At 50.3% G+C, this 20,836-nt stretch overlaps 36 non-coding genes across 36 annotated transcripts; all 36 read right to left on the bottom strand.

Moving 5' to 3' along the window:
• Positions 1 to 311: 311 nt before the first annotated feature.
• On the bottom strand, positions 312 to 385 carry TRNAI-AAU (transfer RNA isoleucine (anticodon AAU)). The gene has a single exon. It is a non-coding gene; the product is annotated as a tRNA-Ile (tRNA).
• A 99-nt stretch (positions 386 to 484) lies between these two features.
• TRNAD-GUC (transfer RNA aspartic acid (anticodon GUC)) lies at positions 485 to 556 on the bottom strand. Its single transcript has one exon. It is a non-coding gene; the product is annotated as a tRNA-Asp (tRNA).
• An 836-nt stretch (positions 557 to 1,392) lies between these two features.
• On the bottom strand, positions 1,393 to 1,466 carry TRNAI-AAU (transfer RNA isoleucine (anticodon AAU)). Its single transcript has one exon. It is a non-coding gene; the product is annotated as a tRNA-Ile (tRNA).
• A 99-nt stretch (positions 1,467 to 1,565) lies between these two features.
• Positions 1,566 to 1,637, bottom strand: TRNAD-GUC (transfer RNA aspartic acid (anticodon GUC)). The gene has a single exon. It is a non-coding gene; the product is annotated as a tRNA-Asp (tRNA).
• Positions 1,638 to 2,473: 836 nt separating this feature from the next.
• TRNAI-AAU (transfer RNA isoleucine (anticodon AAU)) lies at positions 2,474 to 2,547 on the bottom strand. Its single transcript has one exon. It is a non-coding gene; the product is annotated as a tRNA-Ile (tRNA).
• Positions 2,548 to 2,646: 99 nt separating this feature from the next.
• On the bottom strand, positions 2,647 to 2,718 carry TRNAD-GUC (transfer RNA aspartic acid (anticodon GUC)). Its single transcript has one exon. It is a non-coding gene; the product is annotated as a tRNA-Asp (tRNA).
• An 836-nt stretch (positions 2,719 to 3,554) lies between these two features.
• Positions 3,555 to 3,628, bottom strand: TRNAI-AAU (transfer RNA isoleucine (anticodon AAU)). The gene has a single exon. It is a non-coding gene; the product is annotated as a tRNA-Ile (tRNA).
• A 99-nt stretch (positions 3,629 to 3,727) lies between these two features.
• On the bottom strand, positions 3,728 to 3,799 carry TRNAD-GUC (transfer RNA aspartic acid (anticodon GUC)). Its single transcript has one exon. It is a non-coding gene; the product is annotated as a tRNA-Asp (tRNA).
• Positions 3,800 to 4,635: 836 nt separating this feature from the next.
• Positions 4,636 to 4,709, bottom strand: TRNAI-AAU (transfer RNA isoleucine (anticodon AAU)). The gene has a single exon. It is a non-coding gene; the product is annotated as a tRNA-Ile (tRNA).
• A 99-nt stretch (positions 4,710 to 4,808) lies between these two features.
• TRNAD-GUC (transfer RNA aspartic acid (anticodon GUC)) lies at positions 4,809 to 4,880 on the bottom strand. Its single transcript has one exon. It is a non-coding gene; the product is annotated as a tRNA-Asp (tRNA).
• Positions 4,881 to 5,716: 836 nt separating this feature from the next.
• Positions 5,717 to 5,790, bottom strand: TRNAI-AAU (transfer RNA isoleucine (anticodon AAU)). Its single transcript has one exon. It is a non-coding gene; the product is annotated as a tRNA-Ile (tRNA).
• A 99-nt stretch (positions 5,791 to 5,889) lies between these two features.
• On the bottom strand, positions 5,890 to 5,961 carry TRNAD-GUC (transfer RNA aspartic acid (anticodon GUC)). Its single transcript has one exon. It is a non-coding gene; the product is annotated as a tRNA-Asp (tRNA).
• A 1,008-nt stretch (positions 5,962 to 6,969) lies between these two features.
• On the bottom strand, positions 6,970 to 7,041 carry TRNAD-GUC (transfer RNA aspartic acid (anticodon GUC)). The gene has a single exon. It is a non-coding gene; the product is annotated as a tRNA-Asp (tRNA).
• Positions 7,042 to 8,050: 1,009 nt separating this feature from the next.
• On the bottom strand, positions 8,051 to 8,122 carry TRNAD-GUC (transfer RNA aspartic acid (anticodon GUC)). Its single transcript has one exon. It is a non-coding gene; the product is annotated as a tRNA-Asp (tRNA).
• Positions 8,123 to 8,958: 836 nt separating this feature from the next.
• On the bottom strand, positions 8,959 to 9,032 carry TRNAI-AAU (transfer RNA isoleucine (anticodon AAU)). Its single transcript has one exon. It is a non-coding gene; the product is annotated as a tRNA-Ile (tRNA).
• Positions 9,033 to 9,130: 98 nt separating this feature from the next.
• Positions 9,131 to 9,202, bottom strand: TRNAD-GUC (transfer RNA aspartic acid (anticodon GUC)). The gene has a single exon. It is a non-coding gene; the product is annotated as a tRNA-Asp (tRNA).
• Positions 9,203 to 10,038: 836 nt separating this feature from the next.
• On the bottom strand, positions 10,039 to 10,112 carry TRNAI-AAU (transfer RNA isoleucine (anticodon AAU)). The gene has a single exon. It is a non-coding gene; the product is annotated as a tRNA-Ile (tRNA).
• Positions 10,113 to 10,211: 99 nt separating this feature from the next.
• On the bottom strand, positions 10,212 to 10,283 carry TRNAD-GUC (transfer RNA aspartic acid (anticodon GUC)). Its single transcript has one exon. It is a non-coding gene; the product is annotated as a tRNA-Asp (tRNA).
• An 836-nt stretch (positions 10,284 to 11,119) lies between these two features.
• Positions 11,120 to 11,193, bottom strand: TRNAI-AAU (transfer RNA isoleucine (anticodon AAU)). Its single transcript has one exon. It is a non-coding gene; the product is annotated as a tRNA-Ile (tRNA).
• A 99-nt stretch (positions 11,194 to 11,292) lies between these two features.
• Positions 11,293 to 11,364, bottom strand: TRNAD-GUC (transfer RNA aspartic acid (anticodon GUC)). The gene has a single exon. It is a non-coding gene; the product is annotated as a tRNA-Asp (tRNA).
• An 836-nt stretch (positions 11,365 to 12,200) lies between these two features.
• On the bottom strand, positions 12,201 to 12,274 carry TRNAI-AAU (transfer RNA isoleucine (anticodon AAU)). Its single transcript has one exon. It is a non-coding gene; the product is annotated as a tRNA-Ile (tRNA).
• A 99-nt stretch (positions 12,275 to 12,373) lies between these two features.
• On the bottom strand, positions 12,374 to 12,445 carry TRNAD-GUC (transfer RNA aspartic acid (anticodon GUC)). The gene has a single exon. It is a non-coding gene; the product is annotated as a tRNA-Asp (tRNA).
• An 836-nt stretch (positions 12,446 to 13,281) lies between these two features.
• Positions 13,282 to 13,355, bottom strand: TRNAI-AAU (transfer RNA isoleucine (anticodon AAU)). The gene has a single exon. It is a non-coding gene; the product is annotated as a tRNA-Ile (tRNA).
• Positions 13,356 to 13,454: 99 nt separating this feature from the next.
• Positions 13,455 to 13,526, bottom strand: TRNAD-GUC (transfer RNA aspartic acid (anticodon GUC)). The gene has a single exon. It is a non-coding gene; the product is annotated as a tRNA-Asp (tRNA).
• Positions 13,527 to 14,362: 836 nt separating this feature from the next.
• TRNAI-AAU (transfer RNA isoleucine (anticodon AAU)) lies at positions 14,363 to 14,436 on the bottom strand. Its single transcript has one exon. It is a non-coding gene; the product is annotated as a tRNA-Ile (tRNA).
• Positions 14,437 to 14,535: 99 nt separating this feature from the next.
• Positions 14,536 to 14,607, bottom strand: TRNAD-GUC (transfer RNA aspartic acid (anticodon GUC)). The gene has a single exon. It is a non-coding gene; the product is annotated as a tRNA-Asp (tRNA).
• Positions 14,608 to 15,443: 836 nt separating this feature from the next.
• On the bottom strand, positions 15,444 to 15,517 carry TRNAI-AAU (transfer RNA isoleucine (anticodon AAU)). Its single transcript has one exon. It is a non-coding gene; the product is annotated as a tRNA-Ile (tRNA).
• Positions 15,518 to 15,616: 99 nt separating this feature from the next.
• On the bottom strand, positions 15,617 to 15,688 carry TRNAD-GUC (transfer RNA aspartic acid (anticodon GUC)). The gene has a single exon. It is a non-coding gene; the product is annotated as a tRNA-Asp (tRNA).
• Positions 15,689 to 16,524: 836 nt separating this feature from the next.
• Positions 16,525 to 16,598, bottom strand: TRNAI-AAU (transfer RNA isoleucine (anticodon AAU)). Its single transcript has one exon. It is a non-coding gene; the product is annotated as a tRNA-Ile (tRNA).
• A 99-nt stretch (positions 16,599 to 16,697) lies between these two features.
• TRNAD-GUC (transfer RNA aspartic acid (anticodon GUC)) lies at positions 16,698 to 16,769 on the bottom strand. The gene has a single exon. It is a non-coding gene; the product is annotated as a tRNA-Asp (tRNA).
• An 836-nt stretch (positions 16,770 to 17,605) lies between these two features.
• TRNAI-AAU (transfer RNA isoleucine (anticodon AAU)) lies at positions 17,606 to 17,679 on the bottom strand. The gene has a single exon. It is a non-coding gene; the product is annotated as a tRNA-Ile (tRNA).
• A 99-nt stretch (positions 17,680 to 17,778) lies between these two features.
• TRNAD-GUC (transfer RNA aspartic acid (anticodon GUC)) lies at positions 17,779 to 17,850 on the bottom strand. Its single transcript has one exon. It is a non-coding gene; the product is annotated as a tRNA-Asp (tRNA).
• Positions 17,851 to 18,686: 836 nt separating this feature from the next.
• TRNAI-AAU (transfer RNA isoleucine (anticodon AAU)) lies at positions 18,687 to 18,760 on the bottom strand. Its single transcript has one exon. It is a non-coding gene; the product is annotated as a tRNA-Ile (tRNA).
• Positions 18,761 to 18,859: 99 nt separating this feature from the next.
• Positions 18,860 to 18,931, bottom strand: TRNAD-GUC (transfer RNA aspartic acid (anticodon GUC)). Its single transcript has one exon. It is a non-coding gene; the product is annotated as a tRNA-Asp (tRNA).
• Positions 18,932 to 19,767: 836 nt separating this feature from the next.
• On the bottom strand, positions 19,768 to 19,841 carry TRNAI-AAU (transfer RNA isoleucine (anticodon AAU)). The gene has a single exon. It is a non-coding gene; the product is annotated as a tRNA-Ile (tRNA).
• Positions 19,842 to 19,940: 99 nt separating this feature from the next.
• TRNAD-GUC (transfer RNA aspartic acid (anticodon GUC)) lies at positions 19,941 to 20,012 on the bottom strand. Its single transcript has one exon. It is a non-coding gene; the product is annotated as a tRNA-Asp (tRNA).
• Positions 20,013 to 20,836: the final 824 nt, after the last annotated feature.

Below are 20,836 nucleotides of genomic sequence, written 5' to 3'. Positions count from 1 at the left end.
TATGTTTCTGGGTACTTATGGGACTTTATAAAAAGGGGTGTTTCTTCTGCCCGTGGAAATTAAGTTAATGCATTAACTCCCTGAATTATATCACGGGCAGAGGGGAGGGATTGTTTACTGTATGTGGGAGTATCTTACTGTTAATTACTGTTTTCATTGCCTCCGCTAAAATTGCGGTCTGAGACAGATTTTTGCCGGCTGGACGCTTAAACGATCACTGGAGAGAAAAGCAATGTTAATTACTGTTTTCATTGCCTCCGCTAAAATTGCATTCTGAGACAGCTTAAACAATCGCTGGAGAGAAAAGCAACTGGCCCGTGTGGGGATCGAACCCACGGCCTTGGCGTTATTAGCACCACGCTCTAACCAACTGAGCTAACCGGCCACGGCAGGGGGGAGCTGGCGTTCATGCTGATCCACACAAGCGAATGCTCCCGCGTCTTGTGCATATTAGAGGAGGCGGCCAAAGGAAATAAAAATAGCACTCCCCGTCGGGGAATCGAACCCCGGTCTCCCGCGTGACAGGCGGGGATACTCACCACTATACTAACGAGGATGAGCTGTGCAGTGACGGCGTGCGGCTCGCAGTCACGGGGATATTTGCGATATGTGACGAAAGCCACTGGGCTTTGGAGAAGACTACTTGCCAGCCTTTTACCCTGTGACTATGGCCCCTTTAATTTATTGCGGCAGAGAGACCCTAATTGTGCCTATTGGGACTTTAAACGTTGGTTCTTCGAACTCCCGAACAGTCAAAGTGGCCGCCATTCGACATTCGAACGCGTGGTGGCAGCCATCTTGTTCGCATGGGCTAAAACCGCGAATAGGCTTCAGGGGGACCTAGCCGCGAACGTCCTGGAACTATTTTCGACATGAAAACCTCGCGGTTCCCGGCCGGTCCCCCAGCGGCACTTAGCTGCGATTCTGTGGAACTGTTTTGGGCATGAAATCCTGCGTTCGCCTGGGCAAAACTATGACTTCCATAGAATTTCTGAACCCCTGGTCCGATCTGGGTGATTTTTGGATATGTTGTCCACCCAGATCAGGGCTGTCAGGGGATGTAAGATTTACGGGGATGTGTTATGTTTCTGGGTACTTATGGGACTTTATAAAAAGGGGTGTTTCTTCTGCCCGTGGAAATTAAGTTAATGCATTAACTCCCTGAATTATATCACGGGCAGAGGGGAGGGATTGTTTACTGTATGTGGGAGTATCTTACTGTTAATTACTGTTTTCATTGCCTCCGCTAAAATTGCGGTCTGAGACAGATTTTTGCCGGCTGGACGCTTAAACGATCACTGGAGAGAAAAGCAATGTTAATTACTGTTTTCATTGCCTCCGCTAAAATTGCATTCTGAGACAGCTTAAACAATCGCTGGAGAGAAAAGCAACTGGCCCGTGTGGGGATCGAACCCACGGCCTTGGCGTTATTAGCACCACGCTCTAACCAACTGAGCTAACCGGCCACGGCAGGGGGGAGCTGGCGTTCATGCTGATCCACACAAGCGAATGCTCCCGCGTCTTGTGCATATTAGAGGAGGCGGCCAAAGGAAATAAAAATAGCACTCCCCGTCGGGGAATCGAACCCCGGTCTCCCGCGTGACAGGCGGGGATACTCACCACTATACTAACGAGGATGAGCTGTGCAGTGACGGCGTGCGGCTCGCAGTCACGAGGATATTTGCGATATGTGACGAAAGCCACTGGGCTTTGGAGAAGACTACTTGCCAGCCTTTTACCCTGTGACTATGGCCCCTTTAATTTATTGCGGCAGAGAGACCCTAATTGTGCCTATTGGGACTTTAAACGTTGGTTCTTCGAACTCCCGAACAGTCAAAGTGGCCGCCATTCGACATTCGAACGCGTGGTGGCAGCCATCTTGTTCGCATGGGCTAAAACCGCGAATAGGCTTCAGGGGGACCTAGCCGCGAACGTCCTGGAACTATTTTCGACATGAAAACCTCGCGGTTCCCGGCCGGTCCCCCAGCGGCACTTAGCTGCGATTCTGTGGAACTGTTTTGGGCATGAAATCCTGCGTTCGCCTGGGCAAAACTATGACTTCCATAGAATTTATGAACCCCTGGTCCGATCTGGGTGATTTTTGGATATGTTGTCCACCCAGATCAGGGCTGTCAGGGGATGTAAGATTTACGGGGATGTGTTATGTTTCTGGGTACTTATGGGACTTTATAAAAAGGGGTGTTTCTTCTGCCCGTGGAAATTAAGTTAATGCATTAACTCCCTGAATTATATCACGGGCAGAGGGGAGGGATTGTTTACTGTATGTGGGAGTATCTTACTGTTAATTACTGTTTTCATTGCCTCCGCTAAAATTGCGGTCTGAGACAGATTTTTGCCGGCTGGACGCTTAAACGATCACTGGAGAGAAAAGCAATGTTAATTACTGTTTTCATTGCCTCCGCTAAAATTGCATTCTGAGACAGCTTAAACAATCGCTGGAGAGAAAAGCAACTGGCCCGTGTGGGGATCGAACCCACGGCCTTGGCGTTATTAGCACCACGCTCTAACCAACTGAGCTAACCGGCCACGGCAGGGGGGAGCTGGCGTTCATGCTGATCCACACAAGCGAATGCTCCCGCGTCTTGTGCATATTAGAGGAGGCGGCCAAAGGAAATAAAAATAGCACTCCCCGTCGGGGAATCGAACCCCGGTCTCCCGCGTGACAGGCGGGGATACTCACCACTATACTAACGAGGATGAGCTGTGCAGTGACGGCGTGCGGCTCGCAGTCACGGGGATATTTGCGATATGTGACGAAAGCCACTGGGCTTTGGAGAAGACTACTTGCCAGCCTTTTACCCTGTGACTATGGCCCCTTTAATTTATTGCGGCAGAGAGACCCTAATTGTGCCTATTGGGACTTTAAACGTTGGTTCTTCGAACTCCCGAACAGTCAAAGTGGCCGCCATTCGACATTCGAACGCGTGGTGGCAGCCATCTTGTTCGCATGGGCTAAAACCGCGAATAGGCTTCAGGGGGACCTAGCCGCGAACGTCCTGGAACTATTTTCGACATGAAAACCTCGCGGTTCCCGGCCGGTCCCCCAGCGGCACTTAGCTGCGATTCTGTGGAACTGTTTTGGGCATGAAATCCTGCGTTCGCCTGGGCAAAACTATGACTTCCATAGAATTTCTGAACCCCTGGTCCGATCTGGGTGATTTTTGGATATGTTGTCCACCCAGATCAGGGCTGTCAGGGGATGTAAGATTTACGGGGATGTGTTATGTTTCTGGGTACTTATGGGACTTTATAAAAAGGGGTGTTTCTTCTGCCCGTGGAAATTAAGTTAATGCATTAACTCCCTGAATTATATCACGGGCAGAGGGGAGGGATTGTTTACTGTATGTGGGAGTATCTTACTGTTAATTACTGTTTTCATTGCCTCCGCTAAAATTGCGGTCTGAGACAGATTTTTGCCGGCTGGACGCTTAAACGATCACTGGAGAGAAAAGCAATGTTAATTACTGTTTTCATTGCCTCCGCTAAAATTGCATTCTGAGACAGCTTAAACAATCGCTGGAGAGAAAAGCAACTGGCCCGTGTGGGGATCGAACCCACGGCCTTGGCGATATTAGCACCACGCTCTAACCAACTGAGCTAACCGGCCACGGCAGGGGGGAGCTGGCGTTCATGCTGATCCACACAAGCGAATGCTCCCGCGTCTTGTGCATATTAGAGGAGGCGGCCAAAGGAAATAAAAATAGCACTCCCCGTCGGGGAATCGAACCCCGGTCTCCCGCGTGACAGGCGGGGATACTCACCACTATACTAACGAGGATGAGCTGTGCAGTGACGGCGTGCGGCTCGCAGTCACGAGGATATTTGCGATATGTGACGAAAGCCACTGGGCTTTGGAGAAGACTACTTGCCAGCCTTTTACCCTGTGACTATGGCCCCTTTAATTTATTGCGGCAGAGAGACCCTAATTGTGCCTATTGGGACTTTAAACGTTGGTTCTTCGAACTCCCGAACAGTCAAAGTGGCCGCCATTCGACATTCGAACGCGTGGTGGCAGCCATCTTGTTCGCATGGGCTAAAACCGCGAATAGGCTTCAGGGGGACCTAGCCGCGAACGTCCTGGAACTATTTTCGACATGAAAACCTCGCGGTTCCCGGCCGGTCCCCCAGCGGCACTTAGCTGCGATTCTGTGAAACTGTTTTGGGCATGAAATCCTGCGTTCGCCTGGGCAAAACTATGACTTCCATAGAATTTCTGAACCCCTGGTCCGATCTGGGTGATTTTTGGATATGTTGTCCACCCAGATCAGGGCTGTCAGGGGATGTAAGATTTACGGGGATGTGTTATGTTTCTGGGTACTTATGGGACTTTATAAAAAGGGGTGTTTCTTCTGCCCGTGGAAATTAAGTTAATGCATTAACTCCCTGAATTATATCACGGGCAGAGGGGAGGGATTGTTTACTGTATGTGGGAGTATCTTACTGTTAATTACTGTTTTCATTGCCTCCGCTAAAATTGCGGTCTGAGACAGATTTTTGCCGGCTGGACGCTTAAACGATCACTGGAGAGAAAAGCAATGTTAATTACTGTTTTCATTGCCTCCGCTAAAATTGCATTCTGAGACAGCTTAAACAATCGCTGGAGAGAAAAGCAACTGGCCCGTGTGGGGATCGAACCCACGGCCTTGGCGATATTAGCACCACGCTCTAACCAACTGAGCTAACCGGCCACGGCAGGGGGGAGCTGGCGTTCATGCTGATCCACACAAGCGAATGCTCCCGCGTCTTGTGCATATTAGAGGAGGCGGCCAAAGGAAATAAAAATAGCACTCCCCGTCGGGGAATCGAACCCCGGTCTCCCGCGTGACAGGCGGGGATACTCACCACTATACTAACGAGGATGAGCTGTGCAGTGACGGCGTGCGGCTCGCAGTCACGAGGATATTTGCGATATGTGACGAAAGCCACTGGGCTTTGGAGAAGACTACTTGCCAGCCTTTTACCCTGTGACTATGGCCCCTTTAATTTATTGCGGCAGAGAGACCCTAATTGTGCCTATTGGGACTTTAAACGTTGGTTCTTCGAACTCCCGAACAGTCAAAGTGGCCGCCATTCGACATTCGAACGCGTGGTGGCAGCCATCTTGTTCGCATGGGCTAAAACCGCGAATAGGCTTCAGGGGGACCTAGCCGCGAACGTCCTGGAACTATTTTCGACATGAAAACCTCGCGGTTCCCGGCCGGTCCCCCAGCGGCACTTAGCTGCGATTCTGTGGAACTGTTTTGGGCATGAAATCCTGCGTTCGCCTGGGCAAAACTATGACTTCCATAGAATTTCTGAACCCCTGGTCCGATCTGGGTGATTTTTGGATATGTTGTCCACCCAGATCAGGGCTGTCAGGGGATGTAAGATTTACGGGGATGTGTTATGTTTCTGGGTACTTATGGGACTTTATAAAAAGGGGTGTTTCTTCTGCCCGTGGAAATTAAGTTAATGCATTAACTCCCTGAATTATATCACGGGCAGAGGGGAGGGATTGTTTACTGTATGTGGGAGTATCTTACTGTTAATTACTGTTTTCATTGCCTCCGCTAAAATTGCGGTCTGAGACAGATTTTTGCCGGCTGGACGCTTAAACGATCACTGGAGAGAAAAGCAATGTTAATTACTGTTTTCATTGCCTCCGCTAAAATTGCATTCTGAGACAGCTTAAACAATCGCTGGAGAGAAAAGCAACTGGCCCGTGTGGGGATCGAACCCACGGCCTTGGCGATATTAGCACCACGCTCTAACCAACTGAGCTAACCGGCCACGGCAGGGGGGAGCTGGCGTTCATGCTGATCCACACAAGCGAATGCTCCCGCGTCTTGTGCATATTAGAGGAGGCGGCCAAAGGAAATAAAAATAGCACTCCCCGTCGGGGAATCGAACCCCGGTCTCCCGCGTGACAGGCGGGGATACTCACCACTATACTAACGAGGATGAGCTGTGCAGTGACGGCGTGCGGCTCGCAGTCATGAGGATATTTGCGATATGTGACGAAAGCCACTGGGCTTTGGAGAAGACTACTTGCCAGCCTTTTACCCTGTGACTATGGCCCCTTTAATTTATTGCGGCAGAGAGACCCTAATTGTGCCTATTGGGACTTTAAACGTTGGTTCTTCGAACTCCCGAACAGTCAAAGTGGCCGCCATTCGACATTCGAACGCGTGGTGGCAGCCATCTTGTTCGCATGGGCTAAAACCGCGAATAGGCTTCAGGGGGACCTAGCCGCGAACGTCCTGGAACTATTTTCGACATGAAAACCTCGCGGTTCCCGGCCGGTCCCCCAGCGGCACTTAGCTGCGATTCTGTGGAACTGTTTTGGGCATGAAATCCTGCGTTCGCCTGGGCAAAACTATGACTTCCATAGAATTTCTGAACCCCTGGTCCGATCTGGGTGATTTTTGGATATGTTGTCCACCCAGATCAGGGCTGTCAGGGGATGTAAGATTTACGGGGATGTGTTATGTTTCTGGGTACTTATGGGACTTTATAAAAAGGGGTGTTTCTTCTGCCCGTGGAAATTAAGTTAATGCATTAACTCCCTGAATTATATCACGGGCAGAGGGGAGGGATTGTTTACTGTATGTGGGAGTATCTTACTGTTAATTACTGTTTTCATTGCCTCCGCTAAAATTGCGGTCTGAGACAGATTTTTGCCGGCTGGACGCTTAAACGATCACTGGAGAGAAAAGCAATGTTAATTACTGTTTTCATTGCCTCCGCTAAAATTGCATTCTGAGACAGCTTAAACAATCGCTGGAGAGAAAAGCAACTGGCCCGTGTGGGGATCGAACCCACGGCCTTGGCGTTATTAGCACCACGCTCTAACCAACTGAGCGAACCGGCCACGGCAGGGGGAGCTGGCGTTCATGCTGATCCACACAAGCGAATGCTCCCGCGTCTTGTGCATATTAGAGGAGGCGGCCAAAGGAAATAAAAATAGCACTCCCCGTCGGGGAATCGAACCCCGGTCTCCCGCGTGACAGGCGGGGATACTCACCACTATACTAACGAGGATGAGCTGTGCAGTGACGGCGTGCGGCTCGCAGTCACGGGGATATTTGCGATATGTGACGAAAGCCACTGGGCTTTGGAGAAGACTACTTGCCAGCCTTTTACCCTGTGACTATGGCCCCTTTAATTTATTGCGGCAGAGAGACCCTAATTGTGCCTATTGGGACTTTAAACGTTGGTTCTTCGAACTCCCGAACAGTCAAAGTGGCCGCCATTCGACATTCGAACGCGTGGTGGCAGCCATCTTGTTCGCATGGGCTAAAACCGCGAATAGGCTTCAGGGGGACCTAGCCGCGAACGTCCTGGAACTATTTTCGACATGAAAACCTCGCGGTTCGCGGCCGGTCCCCCAGCGGCACTTAGCTGCGATTCTGTGGAACTGTTTTGGGCATGAAATCCTGCGTTCGCCTGGGCAAAACTATGACTTCCATAGAATTTCTGAACCCCTGGTCCGATCTGGGTGATTTTTGGATATGTTGTCCACCCAGATCAGGGCTGTCAGGGGATGTAAGATTTACGGGGATGTGTTATGTTTCTGGGTACTTATGGGACTTTATAAAAAGGGGTGTTTCTTCTGCCCGTGGAAATTAAGTTAATGCATTAACTCCCTGAATTATATCACGGGCAGAGGGGAGGGATTGTTTACTGTATGTGGGAGTATCTTACTGTTAATTACTGTTTTCATTGCCTCCGCTAAAATTGCGGTCTGAGACAGATTTTTGCCGGCTGGACGCTTAAACGATCACTGGAGAGAAAAGCAATGTTAATTACTGTTTTCATTGCCTCCGCTAAAATTGCATTCTGAGACAGCTTAAACAATCGCTGGAGAGAAAAGCAACTGGCCCGTGTGGGGATCGAACCCACGGCCTTGGCGATATTAGCACCACTCTCTAACCAACTGAGCTAACCGGCCACGGCAGGGGGGAGCTGGCGTTCATGCTGATCCACACAAGCGAATGCTCCCGCGTCTTGTGCATATTAGAGGAGGCGGCCAAAGGAAATAAAAATAGCACTCCCCGTCGGGGAATCGAACCCCGGTCTCCCGCGTGACAGGCGGGGATACTCACCACTATACTAACGAGGATGAGCTGTGCAGTGACGGCGTGCGGCTCGCAGTCACGAGGATATTTGCGATATGTGACGAAAGCCACTGGGCTTTGGAGAAGACTACTTGCCAGCCTTTTACCCTGTGACTATGGCCCCTTTAATTTATTGCGGCAGAGAGACCCTAATTGTGCCTATTGGGACTTTAAACGTTGGTTCTTCGAACTCCCGAACAGTCAAAGTGGCCGCCATTCGACATTCGAACGCGTGGTGGCAGCCATCTTGTTCGCATGGGCTAAAACCGCGAATAGGCTTCAGGGGGACCTAGCCGCGAACGTCCTGGAACTATTTTCGACATGAAAACCTCGCGGTTCCCGGCCGGTCCCCCAGCGGCACTTAGCTGCGATTCTGTGGAACTGTTTTGGGCATGAAATCCTGCGTTCGCCTGGGCAAAACTATGACTTCCATAGAATTTCTGAACCCCTGGTCCGATCTGGGTGATTTTTGGATATGTTGTCCACCCAGATCAGGGCTGTCAGGGGATGTAAGATTTACGGGGATGTGTTATGTTTCTGGGTACTTATGGGACTTTATAAAAAGGGGTGTTTCTTCTGCCCGTGGAAATTAAGTTAATGCATTAACTCCCTGAATTATATCACGGGCAGAGGGGAGGGATTGTTTACTGTATGTGGGAGTATCTTACTGTTAATTACTGTTTTCATTGCCTCCGCTAAAATTGCGGTCTGAGACAGATTTTTGCCGGCTGGACGCTTAAACGATCACTGGAGAGAAAAGCAATGTTAATTACTGTTTTCATTGCCTCCGCTAAAATTGCATTCTGAGACAGCTTAAACAATCGCTGGAGAGAAAAGCAACTGGCCCGTGTGGGGATCGAACCCACGGCCTTGGCGTTATTAGCACCACGCTCTAACCAACTGAGCTAACCGGCCACGGCAGGGGGAGCTGGCGTTCATGCTGATCCACACAAGCGAATGCTCCCGCGTCTTGTGCATATTAGAGGAGGCGGCCAAAGGAAATAAAAATAGCACTCCCCGTCGGGGAATCGAACCCCGGTCTCCCGCGTGACAGGCGGGGATACTCACCACTATACTAACGAGGATGAGCTGTGCAGTGACGGCGTGCGGCTCGCAGTCACGGGGATATTTGCGATATGTGACGAAAGCCACTGGGCTTTGGAGAAGACTACTTGCCAGCCTTTTACCCTGTGACTATGGCCCCTTTAATTTATTGCGGCAGAGAGACCCTAATTGTGCCTATTGGGACTTTAAACGTTGGTTCTTCGAACTCCCGAACAGTCAAAGTGGCCGCCATTCGACATTCGAACGCGTGGTGGCAGCCATCTTGTTCGCATGGGCTAAAACCGCGAATAGGCTTCAGGGGGACCTAGCCGCGAACGTCCTGGAACTATTTTCGACATGAAAACCTCGCGGTTCCCGGCCGGTCCCCCAGCGGCACTTAGCTGCGATTCTGTGGAACTGTTTTGGGCATGAAATCCTGCGTTCGCCTGGGCAAAACTATGACTTCCATAGAATTTCTGAACCCCTGGTCCGATCTGGGTGATTTTTGGATATGTTGTCCACCCAGATCAGGGCTGTCAGGGGATGTAAGATTTACGGGGATGTGTTATGTTTCTGGGTACTTATGGGACTTTATAAAAAGGGGTGTTTCTTCTGCCCGTGGAAATTAAGTTAATGCATTAACTCCCTGAATTATATCACGGGCAGAGGGGAGGGATTGTTTACTGTATGTGGGAGTATCTTACTGTTAATTACTGTTTTCATTGCCTCCGCTAAAATTGCGGTCTGAGACAGATTTTTGCCGGCTGGACGCTTAAACGATCACTGGAGAGAAAAGCAATGTTAATTACTGTTTTCATTGCCTCCGCTAAAATTGCATTCTGAGACAGCTTAAACAATCGCTGGAGAGAAAAGCAACTGGCCCGTGTGGGGATCGAACCCACGGCCTTGGCGATATTAGCACCACGCTCTAACCAACTGAGCTAACCGGCCACGGCAGGGGGGAGCTGGCGTTCATGCTGATCCACACAAGCGAATGCTCCCGCGTCTTGTGCATATTAGAGGAGGCGGCCAAAGGAAATAAAAATAGCACTCCCCGTCGGGGAATCGAACCCCGGTCTCCCGCGTGACAGGCGGGGATACTCACCACTATACTAACGAGGATGAGCTGTGCAGTGACGGCGTGCGGCTCGCAGTCACGAGGATATTTGCGATATGTGACGAAAGCCACTGGGCTTTGGAGAAGACTACTTGCCAGCCTTTTACCCTGTGACTATGGCCCCTTTAATTTATTGCGGCAGAGAGACCCTAATTGTGCCTATTGGGACTTTAAACGTTGGTTCTTCGAACTCCCGAACAGTCAAAGTGGCCGCCATTCGACATTCGAACGCGTGGTGGCAGCCATCTTGTTCGCATGGGCTAAAACCGCGAATAGGCTTCAGGGGGACCTAGCCGCGAACGTCCTGGAACTATTTTCGACATGAAAACCTCGCGGTTCCCGGCCGGTCCCCCAGCGGCACTTAGCTGCGATTCTGTGAAACTGTTTTGGGCATGAAATCCTGCGTTCGCCTGGGCAAAACTATGACTTCCATAGAATTTCTGAACCCCTGGTCCGATCTGGGTGATTTTTGGATATGTTGTCCACCCAGATCAGGGCTGTCAGGGGATGTAAGATTTACGGGGATGTGTTATGTTTCTGGGTACTTATGGGACTTTATAAAAAGGGGTGTTTCTTCTGCCCGTGGAAATTAAGTTAATGCATTAACTCCCTGAATTATATCACGGGCAGAGGGGAGGGATTGTTTACTGTATGTGGGAGTATCTTACTGTTAATTACTGTTTTCATTGCCTCCGCTAAAATTGCGGTCTGAGACAGATTTTTGCCGGCTGGACGCTTAAACGATCACTGGAGAGAAAAGCAATGTTAATTACTGTTTTCATTGCCTCCGCTAAAATTGCATTCTGAGACAGCTTAAACAATCGCTGGAGAGAAAAGCAACTGGCCCGTGTGGGGATCGAACCCACGGCCTTGGCGTTATTAGCACCACGCTCTAACCAACTGAGCTAACCGGCCACGGCAGGGGGGAGCTGGCGTTCATGCTGATCCACACAAGCGAATGCTCCCGCGTCTTGTGCATATTAGAGGAGGCGGCCAAAGGAAATAAAAATAGCACTCCCCGTCGGGGAATCGAACCCCGGTCTCCCGCGTGACAGGCGGGGATACTCACCACTATACTAACGAGGATGAGCTGTGCAGTGACGGCGTGCGGCTCGCAGTCACGGGGATATTTGCGATATGTGACGAAAGCCACTGGGCTTTGGAGAAGACTACTTGCCAGCCTTTTACCCTGTGACTATGGCCCCTTTAATTTATTGCGGCAGAGAGACCCTAATTGTGCCTATTGGGACTTTAAACGTTGGTTCTTCGAACTCCCGAACAGTCAAAGTGGCCGCCATTCGACATTCGAACGCGTGGTGGCAGCCATCTTGTTCGCATGGGCTAAAACCGCGAATAGGCTTCAGGGGGACCTAGCCGCGAACGTCCTGGAACTATTTTCGACATGAAAACCTCGCGGTTCCCGGCCGGTCCCCCAGCGGCACTTAGCTGCGATTCTGTGGAACTGTTTTGGGCATGAAATCCTGCGTTCGCCTGGGCAAAACTATGACTTCCATAGAATTTCTGAACCCCTGGTCCGATCTGGGTGATTTTTGGATATGTTGTCCACCCAGATCAGGGCTGTCAGGGGATGTAAGATTTACGGGGATGTGTTATGTTTCTGGGTACTTATGGGACTTTATAAAAAGGGGTGTTTCTTCTGCCCGTGGAAATTAAGTTAATGCATTAACTCCCTGAATTATATCACGGGCAGAGGGGAGGGATTGTTTACTGTATGTGGGAGTATCTTACTGTTAATTACTGTTTTCATTGCCTCCGCTAAAATTGCGGTCTGAGACAGATTTTTGCCGGCTGGACGCTTAAACGATCACTGGAGAGAAAAGCAATGTTAATTACTGTTTTCATTGCCTCCGCTAAAATTGCATTCTGAGACAGCTTAAACAATCGCTGGAGAGAAAAGCAACTGGCCCGTGTGGGGATCGAACCCACGGCCTTGGCGTTATTAGCACCACGCTCTAACCAACTGAGCTAACCGGCCACGGCAGGGGGGAGCTGGCGTTCATGCTGATCCACACAAGCGAATGCTCCCGCGTCTTGTGCATATTAGAGGAGGCGGCCAAAGGAAATAAAAATAGCACTCCCCGTCGGGGAATCGAACCCCGGTCTCCCGCGTGACAGGCGGGGATACTCACCACTATACTAACGAGGATGAGCTGTGCAGTGACGGCGTGCGGCTCGCAGTCACGGGGATATTTGCGATATGTGACGAAAGCCACTGGGCTTTGGAGAAGACTACTTGCCAGCCTTTTACCCTGTGACTATGGCCCCTTTAATTTATTGCGGCAGAGAGACCCTAATTGTGCCTATTGGGACTTTAAACGTTGGTTCTTCGAACTCCCGAACAGTCAAAGTGGCCGCCATTCGACATTCGAACGCGTGGTGGCAGCCATCTTGTTCGCATGGGCTAAAACCGCGAATAGGCTTCAGGGGGACCTAGCCGCGAACGTCCTGGAACTATTTTCGACATGAAAACCTCGCGGTTCCCGGCCGGTCCCCCAGCGGCACTTAGCTGCGATTCTGTGGAACTGTTTTGGGCATGAAATCCTGCGTTCGCCTGGGCAAAACTATGACTTCCATAGAATTTCTGAACCCCTGGTCCGATCTGGGTGATTTTTGGATATGTTGTCCACCCAGATCAGGGCTGTCAGGGGATGTAAGATTTACGGGGATGTGTTATGTTTCTGGGTACTTATGGGACTTTATAAAAAGGGGTGTTTCTTCTGCCCGTGGAAATTAAGTTAATGCATTAACTCCCTGAATTATATCACGGGCAGAGGGGAGGGATTGTTTACTGTATGTGGGAGTATCTTACTGTTAATTACTGTTTTCATTGCCTCCGCTAAAATTGCGGTCTGAGACAGATTTTTGCCGGCTGGACGCTTAAACGATCACTGGAGAGAAAAGCAATGTTAATTACTGTTTTCATTGCCTCCGCTAAAATTGCATTCTGAGACAGCTTAAACAATCGCTGGAGAGAAAAGCAACTGGCCCGTGTGGGGATCGAACCCACGGCCTTGGCGATATTAGCACCACGCTCTAACCAACTGAGCTAACCGGCCACGGCAGGGGGGAGCTGGCGTTCATGCTGATCCACACAAGCGAATGCTCCCGCGTCTTGTGCATATTAGAGGAGGCGGCCAAAGGAAATAAAAATAGCACTCCCCGTCGGGGAATCGAACCCCGGTCTCCCGCGTGACAGGCGGGGATACTCACCACTATACTAACGAGGATGAGCTGTGCAGTGACGGCGTGCGGCTCGCAGTCACGAGGATATTTGCGATATGTGACGAAAGCCACTGGGCTTTGGAGAAGACTACTTGCCAGCCTTTTACCCTGTGACTATGGCCCCTTTAATTTATTGCGGCAGAGAGACCCTAATTGTGCCTATTGGGACTTTAAACGTTGGTTCTTCGAACTCCCGAACAGTCAAAGTGGCCGCCATTCGACATTCGAACGCGTGGTGGCAGCCATCTTGTTCGCATGGGCTAAAACCGCGAATAGGCTTCAGGGGGACCTAGCCGCGAACGTCCTGGAACTATTTTCGACATGAAAACCTCGCGGTTCCCGGCCGGTCCCCCAGCGGCACTTAGCTGCGATTCTGTGAAACTGTTTTGGGCATGAAATCCTGCGTTCGCCTGGGCAAAACTATGACTTCCATAGAATTTCTGAACCCCTGGTCCGATCTGGGTGATTTTTGGATATGTTGTCCACCCAGATCAGGGCTGTCAGGGGATGTAAGATTTACGGGGATGTGTTATGTTTCTGGGTACTTATGGGACTTTATAAAAAGGGGTGTTTCTTCTGCCCGTGGAAATTAAGTTAATGCATTAACTCCCTGAATTATATCACGGGCAGAGGGGAGGGATTGTTTACTGTATGTGGGAGTATCTTACTGTTAATTACTGTTTTCATTGCCTCCGCTAAAATTGCGGTCTGAGACAGATTTTTGCCGGCTGGACGCTTAAACGATCACTGGAGAGAAAAGCAATGTTAATTACTGTTTTCATTGCCTCCGCTAAAATTGCATTCTGAGACAGCTTAAACAATCGCTGGAGAGAAAAGCAACTGGCCCGTGTGGGGATCGAACCCACGGCCTTGGCGTTATTAGCACCACGCTCTAACCAACTGAGCTAACCGGCCACGGCAGGGGGGAGCTGGCGTTCATGCTGATCCACACAAGCGAATGCTCCCGCGTCTTGTGCATATTAGAGGAGGCGGCCAAAGGAAATAAAAATAGCACTCCCCGTCGGGGAATCGAACCCCGGTCTCCCGCGTGACAGGCGGGGATACTCACCACTATACTAACGAGGATGAGCTGTGCAGTGACGGCGTGCGGCTCGCAGTCACGGGGATATTTGCGATATGTGACGAAAGCCACTGGGCTTTGGAGAAGACTACTTGCCAGCCTTTTACCCTGTGACTATGGCCCCTTTAATTTATTGCGGCAGAGAGACCCTAATTGTGCCTATTGGGACTTTAAACGTTGGTTCTTCGAACTCCCGAACAGTCAAAGTGGCCGCCATTCGACATTCGAACGCGTGGTGGCAGCCATCTTGTTCGCATGGGCTAAAACCGCGAATAGGCTTCAGGGGGACCTAGCCGCGAACGTCCTGGAACTATTTTCGACATGAAAACCTCGCGGTTCCCGGCCGGTCCCCCAGCGGCACTTAGCTGCGATTCTGTGGAACTGTTTTGGGCATGAAATCCTGCGTTCGCCTGGGCAAAACTATGACTTCCATAGAATTTCTGAACCCCTGGTCCGATCTGGGTGATTTTTGGATATGTTGTCCACCCAGATCAGGGCTGTCAGGGGATGTAAGATTTACGGGGATGTGTTATGTTTCTGGGTACTTATGGGACTTTATAAAAAGGGGTGTTTCTTCTGCCCGTGGAAATTAAGTTAATGCATTAACTCCCTGAATTATATCACGGGCAGAGGGGAGGGATTGTTTACTGTATGTGGGAGTATCTTACTGTTAATTACTGTTTTCATTGCCTCCGCTAAAATTGCGGTCTGAGACAGATTTTTGCCGGCTGGACGCTTAAACGATCACTGGAGAGAAAAGCAATGTTAATTACTGTTTTCATTGCCTCCGCTAAAATTGCATTCTGAGACAGCTTAAACAATCGCTGGAGAGAAAAGCAACTGGCCCGTGTGGGGATCGAACCCACGGCCTTGGCGTTATTAGCACCACGCTCTAACCAACTGAGCTAACCGGCCACGGCAGGGGGGAGCTGGCGTTCATGCTGATCCACACAAGCGAATGCTCCCGCGTCTTGTGCATATTAGAGGAGGCGGCCAAAGGAAATAAAAATAGCACTCCCCGTCGGGGAATCGAACCCCGGTCTCCCGCGTGACAGGCGGGGATACTCACCACTATACTAACGAGGATGAGCTGTGCAGTGACGGCGTGCGGCTCGCAGTCACGGGGATATTTGCGATATGTGACGAAAGCCACTGGGCTTTGGAGAAGACTACTTGCCAGCCTTTTACCCTGTGACTATGGCCCCTTTAATTTATTGCGGCAGAGAGACCCTAATTGTGCCTAATGGGACTTTAAACGTTGGTTCTTCGAACTCCCGAACAGTCAAAGTGGCCGCCATTCGACATTCGAACGCGTGGTGGCAGCCATCTTGTTCGCATGGGCTAAAACCGCGAATAGGCTTCAGGGGGACCTAGCCGCGAACGTCCTGGAACTATTTTCGACATGAAAACCTCGCTGTTCCCGGCCGGTCCCCCAGCGGCACTTAGCTGCGATTCTGTGGAACTGTTTTGGGCATGAAATCCTGCGTTCGCCTGGGCAAAACTATGACTTCCATAGAATTTCTGAACCCCTGGTCCGATCTGGGTGATTTTTGGATATGTTGTCCACCCAGATCAGGGCTGTCAGGGGATGTAAGATTTACGGGGATGTGTTATGTTTCTGGGTACTTATGGGACTTTATAAAAAGGGGTGTTTCTTCTGCCCGTGGAAATTAAGTTAATGCATTAACTCCCTGAATTATATCACGGGCAGAGGGGAGGGATTGTTTACTGTATGTGGGAGTATCTTACTGTTAATTACTGTTTTCATTGCCTCCGCTAAAATTGCGGTCTGAGACAGATTTTTGCCGGCTGGACGCTTAAACGATCACTGGAGAGAAAAGCAATGTTAATTACTGTTTTCATTGCCTCCGCTAAAATTGCATTCTGAGACAGCTTAAACAATCGCTGGAGAGAAAAGCAACTGGCCCGTGTGGGGATCGAACCCACGGCCTTGGCGATATTAGCACCACGCTCTAACCAACTGAGCTAACCGGCCACGGCAGGGGGGAGCTGGCGTTCATGCTGATCCACACAAGCGAATGCTCCCGCGTCTTGTGCATATTAGAGGAGGCGGCCAAAGGAAATAAAAATAGCACTCCCCGTCGGGGAATCGAACCCCGGTCTCCCGCGTGACAGGCGGGGATACTCACCACTATACTAACGAGGATGAGCTGTGCAGTGACGGCGTGCGGCTCGCAGTCACGAGGATATTTGCGATATGTGACGAAAGCCACTGGGCTTTGGAGAAGACTACTTGCCAGCCTTTTACCCTGTGACTATGGCCCCTTTAATTTATTGCGGCAGAGAGACCCTAATTGTGCCTATTGGGACTTTAAACGTTGGTTCTTCGAACTCCCGAACAGTCAAAGTGGCCGCCATTCGACATTCGAACGCGTGGTGGCAGCCATCTTGTTCGCATGGGCTAAAACCGCGAATAGGCTTCAGGGGGACCTAGCCGCGAACGTCCTGGAACTATTTTCGACATGAAAACCTCGCGGTTCCCGGCCGGTCCCCCAGCGGCACTTAGCTGCGATTCTGTGAAACTGTTTTGGGCATGAAATCCTGCGTTCGCCTGGGCAAAACTATGACTTCCATAGAATTTCTGAACCCCTGGTCCGATCTGGGTGATTTTTGGATATGTTGTCCACCCAGATCAGGGCTGTCAGGGGATGTAAGATTTACGGGGATGTGTTATGTTTCTGGGTACTTATGGGACTTTATAAAAAGGGGTGTTTCTTCTGCCCGTGGAAATTAAGTTAATGCATTAACTCCCTGAATTATATCACGGGCAGAGGGGAGGGATTGTTTACTGTATGTGGGAGTATCTTACTGTTAATTACTGTTTTCATTGCCTCCGCTAAAATTGCGGTCTGAGACAGATTTTTGCCGGCTGGACGCTTAAACGATCACTGGAGAGAAAAGCAATGTTAATTACTGTTTTCATTGCCTCCGCTAAAATTGCATTCTGAGACAGCTTAAACAATCGCTGGAGAGAAAAGCAACTGGCCCGTGTGGGGATCGAACCCACGGCCTTGGCGATATTAGCACCACGCTCTAACCAACTGAGCTAACCGGCCACGGCAGGGGGGAGCTGGCGTTCATGCTGATCCACACAAGCGAATGCTCCCGCGTCTTGTGCATATTAGAGGAGGCGGCCAAAGGAAATAAAAATAGCACTCCCCGTCGGGGAATCGAACCCCGGTCTCCCGCGTGACAGGCGGGGATACTCACCACTATACTAACGAGGATGAGCTGTGCAGTGACGGCGTGCGGCTCGCAGTCACGAGGATATTTGCGATATGTGACGAAAGCCACTGGGCTTTGGAGAAGACTACTTGCCAGCCTTTTACCCTGTGACTATGGCCCCTTTAATTTATTGCGGCAGAGAGACCCTAATTGTGCCTATTGGGACTTTAAACGTTGGTTCTTCGAACTCCCGAACAGTCAAAGTGGCCGCCATTCGACATTCGAACGCGTGGTGGCAGCCATCTTGTTCGCATGGGCTAAAACCGCGAATAGGCTTCAGGGGGACCTAGCCGCGAACGTCCTGGAACTATTTTCGACATGAAAACCTCGCGGTTCCCGGCCGGTCCCCCAGCGGCACTTAGCTGCGATTCTGTGAAACTGTTTTGGGCATGAAATCCTGCGTTCGCCTGGGCAAAACTATGACTTCCATAGAATTTCTGAACCCCTGGTCCGATCTGGGTGATTTTTGGATATGTTGTCCACCCAGATCAGGGCTGTCAGGGGATGTAAGATTTACGGGGATGTGTTATGTTTCTGGGTACTTATGGGACTTTATAAAAAGGGGTGTTTCTTCTGCCCGTGGAAATTAAGTTAATGCATTAACTCCCTGAATTATATCACGGGCAGAGGGGAGGGATTGTTTACTGTATGTGGGAGTATCTTACTGTTAATTACTGTTTTCATTGCCTCCGCTAAAATTGCGGTCTGAGACAGATTTTTGCCGGCTGGACGCTTAAACGATCACTGGAGAGAAAAGCAATGTTAATTACTGTTTTCATTGCCTCCGCTAAAATTGCATTCTGAGACAGCTTAAACAATCGCTGGAGAGAAAAGCAACTGGCCCGTGTGGGGATCGAACCCACGGCCTTGGCGTTATTAGCACCACGCTCTAACCAACTGAGCTAACCGGCCACGGCAGGGGGGAGCTGGCGTTCATGCTGATCCACACAAGCGAATGCTCCCGCGTCTTGTGCATATTAGAGGAGGCGGCCAAAGGAAATAAAAATAGCACTCCCCGTCGGGGAATCAAACCCCGGTCTCCCGCGTGACAGGCGGGGATACTCACCACTATACTAACGAGGATGAGCTGTGCAGTGACGGCGTGCGGCTCGCAGTCACGGGGATATTTGCGATATGTGACGAAAGCCACTGGGCTTTGGAGAAGACTACTTGCCAGCCTTTTACCCTGTGACTATGGCCCCTTTAATTTATTGCGGCAGAGAGACCCTAATTATGCCTATTGGGACTTTAAACGTTGGTTCTTCGAACTCCCGAACAGTCAAAGTGGCCGCCATTCGACATTCGAACGCGTGGTGGCAGTCATCTTGTTCGCATGGGCTAAAACCGCGAATAGGCTTCAGGGGGACCTAGCCGCGAACGTCCTGGAACTATTTTCGACATGAAAACCTCGCTGTTCCCGGCCGGTCCCCCAGCGGCACTTAGCTGCGATTCTGTGGAACTGTTTTGGGCATGAAATCCTGCGTTCGCCTGGGCAAAACTATGACTTCCATAGAATTTCTGAACCCCTGGTCCGATCTGGGTGATTTTTGGATATGTTGTCCACCCAGATCAGGGCTGTCAGGGGATGTAAGATTTACGGGGATGTGTTATGTTTCTGGGTACTTATGGGACTTTATAAAAAGGGGTGTTTCTTCTGCCCGTGGAAATTAAGTTAATGCATTAACTCCCTGAATTATATCACGGGCAGAGGGGAGGGATTGTTTACTGTATGTGGGAGTATCTTACTGTTAATTACTGTTTTCATTGCCTCCGCTAAAATTGCGGTCTGAGACAGATTTTTGCCGGCTGGACGCTTAAACGATCACTGGAGAGAAAAGCAATGTTAATTACTGTTTTCATTGCCTCCGCTAAAATTGCATTCTGAGACAGCTTAAACAATCGCTGGAGAGAAAAGCAACTGGCCCGTGTGGGGATCGAACCCACGGCCTTGGCGTTATTAGCACCACGCTCTAACCAACTGAGCTAACCGGCCACGGCAGGGGGGTGCTGGCGTTCATGCTGATCCACACAAGCGAATGCTCCCGCGTCTTGTGCATATTAGAGGAGGCGGCCAAAGGAAATAAAAATAGCACTCCCCGTCGGGGAATCGAACCCCGGTCTCCCGCGTGACAGGCGGGGATACTCACCACTATACTAACGAGGATGAGCTGTGCAGTGACGGCGTGCGGCTCGCAGTCACGAGGATATTTGCGATATGTGACGAAAGCCACTGGGCTTTGGAGAAGACTACTTGCCAGCCTTTTACCCTGTGACTATGGCCCCTTTAATTTATTGCGGCAGAGAGACCCTAATTGTGCCTATTGGGACTTTAAACGTTGGTTCTTCGAACTCCCGAACAGTCAAAGTGGCCGCCATTCGACATTCGAACGCGTGGTGGCAGCCATCTTGTTCGCATGGGCTAAAACCGCGAATAGGCTTCAGGGGGACCTAGCCGCGAACGTCCTGGAACTATTTTCGACATGAAAACCTCGCGGTTCCCGGACGGTCCCCCAGCGGCACTTAGCTGCGATTCTGTGGAACTGTTTTGGGCATGAAATCCTGCGTTCGCCTGGGCAAAACTATGACTTCCATAGAATTTCTGAACCCCTGGTCCGATCTGGGTGATTTTTGGATATGTTGTCCACCCAGATCAGGGCTGTCAGGGGATGTAAGATTTACGGGGATGTGTTATGTTTCTGGGTACTTATGGGACTTTATAAAAAGGGGTGTTTCTTCTGCCCGTGGAAATTAAGTTAATGCATTAACTCCCTGAATTATATCACGGGCAGAGGGGAGGGATTGTTTACTGTATGTGGGAGTATCTTACTGTTAATTACTGTTTTCATTGCCTCCGCTAAAATTGCGGTCTGAGACAGATTTTTGCCGGCTGGACGCTTAAACGATCACTGGAGAGAAAAGCAATGTTAATTACTGTTTTCATTGCCTCCGCTAAAATTGCATTCTGAGACAGCTTAAACAATCGCTGGA

This window comes from Pelobates fuscus, chromosome 5 (assembly GCF_036172605.1).
Source record: "Pelobates fuscus isolate aPelFus1 chromosome 5, aPelFus1.pri, whole genome shotgun sequence".
NCBI classification, from domain to species: domain Eukaryota; kingdom Metazoa; phylum Chordata; class Amphibia; order Anura; family Pelobatidae; genus Pelobates; species Pelobates fuscus.
This window is presented reverse-complemented; position numbering and strand designations above follow the sequence as displayed.